Below are 7,999 nucleotides of genomic sequence, written 5' to 3'. Positions count from 1 at the left end.
GACAAAGAGGAAGAGAAAAAAGAGGAGAGAGAGAGAGAGAGAGGAATGGGGGGAGAGAGAGAGGGAGAAAGAGATGGAGAGAGAGAAAGAGAGAGGAAGGAGAGAAAGAGCATGTAATTTGGTTTTGAAATTAGGTTTTGATTTTAATTTGGTTTTGGTTTTGGTTTTGGTTAACCTGTTAAAAACCGGTTTTTTTAAATTTGGTTTTGGTTAACCATTTTTAAAAAATATGGATATGGTTTTTAAAATTGTTTTATTAAACTGGTTAACTAAAATGTGGTTATGGTTTTTTAACCGGTTAACCATATTTTAGTTTTTTTATGAACACCCCTAGTTGCAGAGGTTTCCTCTAGCAGTGAGACTACTACTCTTACACAGAGTATATGTGAAATGACCAACCTACTGAAGCAGATGCAGTTGAATCAACAACAAACTCAGCCTTCCCCACCACAACAAAGCCAACAGTTAGTCCCCCAAAGAGTATGCAGAATTTGTGCTGATTATAGTCATTACATTGATTAATGCCCGCAGCTCCAACAAGAAGACAACACTGTGGCAGCTACTCATAACTTCTATGACTGCCCGAGTCAAGGATACAATCAACAAGGCGGCAACTACAACCAAGGTGGGAACTATAACCAAGGATGGCAGGACAACTCCAACCAGGGTTGGAGAGATAATTCCAACCATGGCTGGAGGGACAACTATAATAGAGGAGGCAGAGACAACAATGGAAATCAGAGGTGGAATAACAATAACAGACAGCAGAATCAGAACCAGCCTTATAGAGCACCTCACCTTAGGCAATCCCAAGGACCCCGGCACAATCAACAACAGGCCCCTCAGATCACTTATCCTACTTCCTCATCAAATGACGAGATGCTTCGTTCTCTCGCACAAGGACAACAAAACATGCAGACTACACTGAACTCTACTCTAAATGGTCTGAATGCCACTTTACAAGCTCTCGTCTCCCGAATAGATTCATTATCTGCTCCTACCAACCAGCCTTCAAGCTCTAGTGGAATTCCTTCTCAACCCTTACCTAACCCCAAGGGTGGCATCAATGCCATCACTCTGAGGTCTGGAACCACACGGCCAGAGAGGAACCAGGAGGAGCCAAGCCCAATAGAACACGCCCCAGTTGAAGATATAGTTGAAGTGGAAGATGCTGAAGAGGAAGAAGAAGTACAAGACAAGGTTGAAGAAGAAGTAGCTCAGCCAAGGAATGGAGCACCAAAGGATACAGAGGCTGCAAGTGGCGCTACCCCTATTCCATTTCCACACCTTGCACAGAAACCCAGGAAGCAGATGGAACTTGATCCCAAAATGGTAGAAATTTTCAAAAAGGATGAGGTAACTGTTCTCCTTTTTTATGTTATTCAACAAGTACCTAAATATACAAAGTTTCTGAAAGATTTATGCATGCATAAAGACAAAATTAATGAACTAGAAACTATTCCTTTAGGTAGTTCTATATCTGCTTTAATGGGGGGTATACCTGAAAAATGTAGTGACCCAGGTCCATGCATGTTTAACTGTACCATTGGAGGTGTAATATTTTCTAACTGCATGTGTGATTTAGGAGCGTGTGTTAGTATAATGCCATTGTCTATATATGATGCTTTGAGGTTTCCTCCCTTAAAAAGGTCAGCAGCTCGTTTTGTGTTAGCAGATAAGAGCATTATTACAATAGTTGGAATTGCTGAAGATGTATTAGTAAGCATTAAGGGGCTCACATTTCCCATTGACTTCTATATCCTGGAAATGCCCCCTAATGACTCAAGAAGATCATCATCAATCCTGCTTGGAAGACCATTCCTAAAGACCTCGAAGTTCAAGCTGGATGCATTCTCAAGAACTTACTCCTTTGAGATAGATGACAGAGCAGTGAGTTTCAATTTAAATGAAGCTATGAAGCACCCTCCAGAAGATCATTCTATCTTCCAGTGTGACATCATTGATGAAACTGTAGCTGAAGTTCACCAAGAAGTAGTATAAGAGAAGCACATAGAACAAGGTTCAAGTGTGGGAACACCCTCTGAACATAATGAATACACCTTGCCATTATCACTAGTTCCAGATAATCCAGAACCTAGCCATGATCAGAAATTGGAATTAAAGCCACTCCCTCTCCACCTCAAGTATGCTTACCATGAGGATAATCAGAAATTTCCAGTTATCATTGCAAGAGAACTCACTTCCCAACAAGAGGAGTAGCTACTTAGTGTGCTGAGAAAACATAAGAAAGCAATTGAGTGGAGCTTGGCGGATATAGTAGGCATCAGCCCTCAAATTTGTGAGCACAAAATATACTTAGAAGAGGGAGCAAAGCCTGTCCGTCAACCCCAAAGAAGATTGAACCCCACCATCTTAGAAGTTGTCAAGAAAGAAGTGACCAGGCTACTTGAAGTAGATATCATTTACCCCATCTCAGACAGTGAATGGGTCAATCCAATACAAGTGGTGCCCAATAAGTCTGGAGTCACAAAAGTCAAGAATGAGCATGGAGAGCTCCTGACAACTAGAGTGCAGAATTTATGGAGAGTTTGCATTGATTACAGGCATCTCAACCAAGCTACTCGCAAGGATCACTACCCCTTGCCATTTATTGATCAGATGCTTGATCGCCTGTCAGGTAAATCCTATTATTGCTTTTTAGATGGTTATACAGGCTACTTTCAAATTCATATAGCTCCTGAAGATCGGGGGAAGACTACTTTTACATGTCCCTCTGGAACGTATGCATATAAGAGGAAGCCTTTTGGCTTATGTAATGCACCGGCTATTTTCCAAAGATGCATGATGAGTATCTTTTCAGATCTTATTGAGAACTGTATGGAAGTATTCATGGATGATTTTAGCGTTTATGGTGATTCCTTTAACCTTTACTTGGATAGTTTAGCTAGAGTATTAGACAGGTGTGTTAGTTCAAACCTTGTATTGAATTTTGAAAAATGTCACTTTATGGTAAAACAAGGGATTGTTCTAGGAAATGTTGTTTCTAATACTGGTATTTATGTAGATCCAGCAAAGGTAGATGTCATTTCTAGTTTACCTTACCCCTCCTCCGTGAGGGAGGTCCGTTCGTTCCTTGGCCATGCAGGTTTCTATAGGAGATTCATTAAGGACTTCAGTAAGGTAGCATTACCTTTATCCAGACTGCTGCAGAAAGATATTGAGTTCGAGTTCAGTGAGGATTGCATGCAAGCATTTGATAAGCTGAAGATTTCCCTGACTCAAGCTCCAATCGTGAGAGGACCAGACTGGAGCCAGCCATTTGAGATTATGTGTGATGCCTCCAACCATGCAGTAGGAGCAGCGCTGGCCCAGCACGAAGGTAAGGATCCTTTCGTAATTGCTTATGCGTCTATGACCTTAGATGCTGCTCAGTCTAACTACACTACTACTGAAAAAGAGCTTCTAGCTATTATTTTTGTTCTGGATAAATTTCGAGCCTATTTACTTGGTACTAAGGTGGTAGTGTACTCGGACCATGCAGCTCTAAAATATTTATTAGCTAAAAAAGAGTCTAAACCAAGGCTAATACGTTGGATACTACTACTGCAAGAATTTGATTTAGAAATTAAGGATAGGAGTGGTAACTAGAATTTAGTGGCAGACCACTTGAGTCTCCTTGAGCACATTAAGGATGACTCCACTCCTATCAATGATACTTTCCCATTTGATAGCTTGCATGCAATATCTGAAGTAATTCTTTGGAATGCACCTGTAGCTAATTATCTAGTTAGCCATACTTTCCCTCCCAATTTTACTAAGCATCAGAGAGACAAGCTGAAAAGCGAGTCTAAATATTATATATGGGATGACCCATATTTATGGAGGTATGGTTCTGACCAGGTAATTAGAAGGTGTGTGCCCCAATCAGAATTCCAGTCCATTTTAGAGGCCTGCCACTCTTTTGAGAGTGGAGGACATTTTGGCCCTCAAAGAACAGCTAGAAAAATCTTAGACTGTGAATTCTGGTGGCCTACTCTTTTTAAAGATGCTGCTGCTTTTTGTAAATCTTGCTTCCCATGCCAAAGGTTTGGTAATATATCCAAGAGGGATGAGATGCCTCAACAGATTATGCTTTTCTGTAAAATTTTTGATGTTTGGGGCATTGACTTCATGGGTCCATTTCCAAACTCTAGTGGTTACCTTTATATACTGTTAGCTGTAGATTATGTCTCTAAATGGGTGGAAGCAATTCCTACCTGCACTAATGATGCTAACATTGTTGTTTTCTTTGTTAGAAATCATATTATCTGTCGCTTTGGATCACCACGAGCAATCGTGAGTGATCAAGGCACTCACTTTTGTAACAGGAGATTAACAGGATTACTGAGGAAGCATGGAATTGTTCACAAAGTAGCAACAACTTATCATCCCCAGACTAATGGGCAAGCAGAAGTATCTAATAGAGAAATAAAGCGCATTCTGGAGAAAATAGTAAAGCCTCATAGGAAGGACTGGAGTGCCAGGCTACAAGATGCACTCTGGGCATATCGAACAGCGTATAAGACACCCATTGGGATGAGCCCTTTCCGCTTAGTGTACGGAAAGGCTTGCTACCTTCTAGTAGAGGTGGAACACAAGGCTTTCTGGGCTGTGAGGGAGTGCAACATAAATTTTGAGGAAGCTGGTGCTGAAAGGAAGCTGCAACTGGCAGAATTGGAGAACCTTCGCCTAGAAGCATATGATAACTCCAGGCGATACAAAGAGAAGATGAAGGCTGTCCATGACAAGCACATAAAAAGGAGAGAGTTTAGACCAGGGGAGTTAGTTCTTCTTTATAACTCCAGACTGAGGCTCATGCCAGGCAAACTGAGATCAAGATGGGAAGGTCCCTACAGAGTAGAAAAGGCAGAGCCATACGGAGTTTTTCACCTGCATCATCCTTCTAGCTCCAAATTCATCAAGGTCAATGGACATCGCCTAAAGCTTTATCATGGAGAGAAGATTAAGGATGAAAAAGAGATAGAGATCTTCCTCTTGGAAGACCCACCAACAGAAGCAGAATGAGCTTGAAGAACGTCCAACTTAAGGACGTAAAAGCAAAGTGCTCTGTGGGAGACAACCCACCATGGTATGATCGTTCTGTTTCAGTCTTAGTTTTGTTTTATTTTATTCTACTTTATTTTTCTTAGTGACTCTTCTCATAATCTCTGCATATAGTCTGCATTTGCATTTGCATTCTGCATATAAAAAAAATGCACGCGACACGTGAACGTCGCTGACGCGTACACGTCATATGTGCATTCGAAACAAAAAAGAAAAGAAGCAGAGAGTTACGCGGGAGCGTGGCTGGAGGCATGCCTTAGGCACAAACACGCCCACGCAAACGCGTCCCTGACGCGTCCGCGTCACCTAAAAAATCAGCCTCCCACGCGTACGCGTCACCCACGCGCATGCGTGACCCTGCAAAATCAACATAAAGGGGTGTATGGCAGAGAGTTATGATGGAGTGGGGCTGGAATGGTGCTGGAAGCACAAACCCCATCACGCGTACGCGTTACTCACGCGTACGCGTCACCCTAAATTTTGGCAATGTGCGTATAAAATAGAGGGTTGGGTGTGCGCGAGGCTGTACTCGCGCCAATAGCACAAATCAGGTCACGCGTACGCGTCACCCACGTGTACGCGTCACTTGAAACTAGCGCCAACCACGCGAACGCGTGCTCCACGCGTCCGCCTCACATGCGACGCACAGTTTAACTAGACTTGCGCCAGAATTCCTATCTTTTCTTCCCTAATCTTAATTTTTTATTTTCCTTTCTTAATTCTTTCTTCCTCCTTCTTTCTTCTTTATTCCTTTTCACTTTTTACCTTCTCCCCCCTTCGTTATTATCATCATCAAGGTTCTTTTCTTTTCTTCTTCCCTCTTTACTTTTTCATTATTATTTTTATTTATGTTTTCTTCTTCTTTTTCTTTTTTACTTTCATACTCTATGTTTCCTTTTTCTTTCTTTTTCTTTTTACATTATTTTAATTGGTATTAGAAATTTATTTGGATGATTGTTTACTTTTATAATTGCTTGTGGATTATTAAGGAATTGTTTGACAATTAATATTACTTCTTAAGGGTTGTTTGCATGTTCAAATCTAATACTTTCAATAACATATTTACCATGCATGCTAAATGTTTGTGTAAAAGCCCGTATTGCATTGTGCATTTTAATTATCCTATTCTTCTACTCTAATGCCTGTTTTTCACAAAACTCCTTAAATATTTTATTAAATAAATATAATTGTCAATACAAACGTGATGGCTAGTTTGTTACGAGTGACAATACATTTAAGTAATTAATGCTTGATCTATGCTACTCATGCCTTTGCTAGCATGTCAATAAACATCTTGCATCTACTTGCCATAACATGCACTTGCTATATTTCCATTGATGAACTTTTCACATGTAGTCATGACCATGTGTTAACGACATCCTTATTTACCTTGCATTGATTATCACTTGTACTATCTTCTTCCTTGCTCTAACCCTTAGCTTTAAAAGTTACTTTCTTTTTCCCTTTTCAAGATGGCCACCAGGAAAGGTAAAGAGAAAGCTACTCCCAAACCACCGGCAAGGAAAGGAACAAAAAGAGCACTAGTTGCAGAGCCATCTTCAACAGCTATAAAGCCCTCAACAAAGCGAATCAAGAGGATCATCAAGGTCGATGAAAAAGAGAAAGCCTTTTCAGCAAAGGACACTGCGCGGTTCACTAACTGCTACTGTGAGCAGATGTTCCCCATCTTGGCTGAGCGAAACTATAATAATGAGTACCTTCTCATCCTCCCGACCAACATTGTTGAATTTGTTGAGCCCCGAATTGAACGAAGACAATGGGGATTCCTACAGAGACAGCCACGGCAGGTCAATCTTTCATGGGTAGTTGAATTCTACTCAAACTTTCACATGCCAACCCTGCAGTCTGTCTATGTCCGTCAGAAGCAAGTCCCCATAACTGAAGAAGCTATTCAGCAAGCTTTAGATCTTTCGCCTGCTCCAGAAGGATTGGACGTATTCCAAAAAGGCTCTTTTAAGTGCCAGACATACCAATTTGACTGGGACGCCGTTCTCAGAATTATAGCACAACCGGGAAGCAGATGGATCTATAGATACCATCAATCCTGACCTAAGGGAATATTGGCTTCAGCACTCACCTTGGAGGCTCGAGTATGGGCACAAATTATGTCCCATTACGTTTTTTCGAGCACTCACGAGTCCTCCTTCACTGCAGACATGGCTGTTCTACTCTGGTGTATCCTTACAGACCAGCCTCTCAATTTACCAAGACACATCCGGAATGCTATGGGACACGTACAGATTGCAGACAACCTACGTTTTCCCGCCTTGGTTTCAGATCTAATCTCAGCAGTCGGAGTCTCCTACAGAGCTGGGGACACTAAGACCATGATTCCACGGGATGATCAGATCGTCCCTAACGGGAAGTACATCAGACCAACAGCAACTACTACCAGCAGGACTGTAGAACCAGCCGAAGATGTCCTTCCTCCTTCCACATCACAAGAACCTTCAAGAAATCAGCTACTCCTACAGATAATTCAGAGGTTAGACCGGCTTGGCCGGCAAGCAAAGCGAAGGGAACGCTGTAACAAGCACCAATTTACATACCTCAAGGAGCTGATTGTTGCCAACCACCCACCTAAAGAAAAACCAGACACTCCGAACTCCACCTCACCTATCAAAACCGGGAGCCATGACAATTCCGACGGTGGAGATGCTGTTACAAGCCCCCCTTTGTTCCTAACTGATGGCACCAAGGACGGTGCCAAGCTTTAAGTCTGGGGAGGTCAGTCAGTACCTGACTCCCGGAGGTAAGTCCTTCTTCTTAACACCAATAGGTTATTTTTCTTTTGTTAGATAGAATAGATTGCATGATAATAATTGTTTGCATGTATGTTTACTTAGTTAAAGTAATAAATTTCTTTTCAAGACTCTATTTTATAATATTTCACTAATTTAAATTGAAAAATTTG

The sequence above is a fragment of the Arachis ipaensis genome, chromosome B01 (assembly GCF_000816755.2).
Source record: "Arachis ipaensis cultivar K30076 chromosome B01, Araip1.1, whole genome shotgun sequence".
Classification (NCBI taxonomy): Eukaryota; Viridiplantae; Streptophyta; class Magnoliopsida; order Fabales; family Fabaceae; genus Arachis; species Arachis ipaensis.
The sequence above is the reverse complement of the archived record's forward strand: the minus strand, read 5'-3'. Positions refer to the sequence as shown.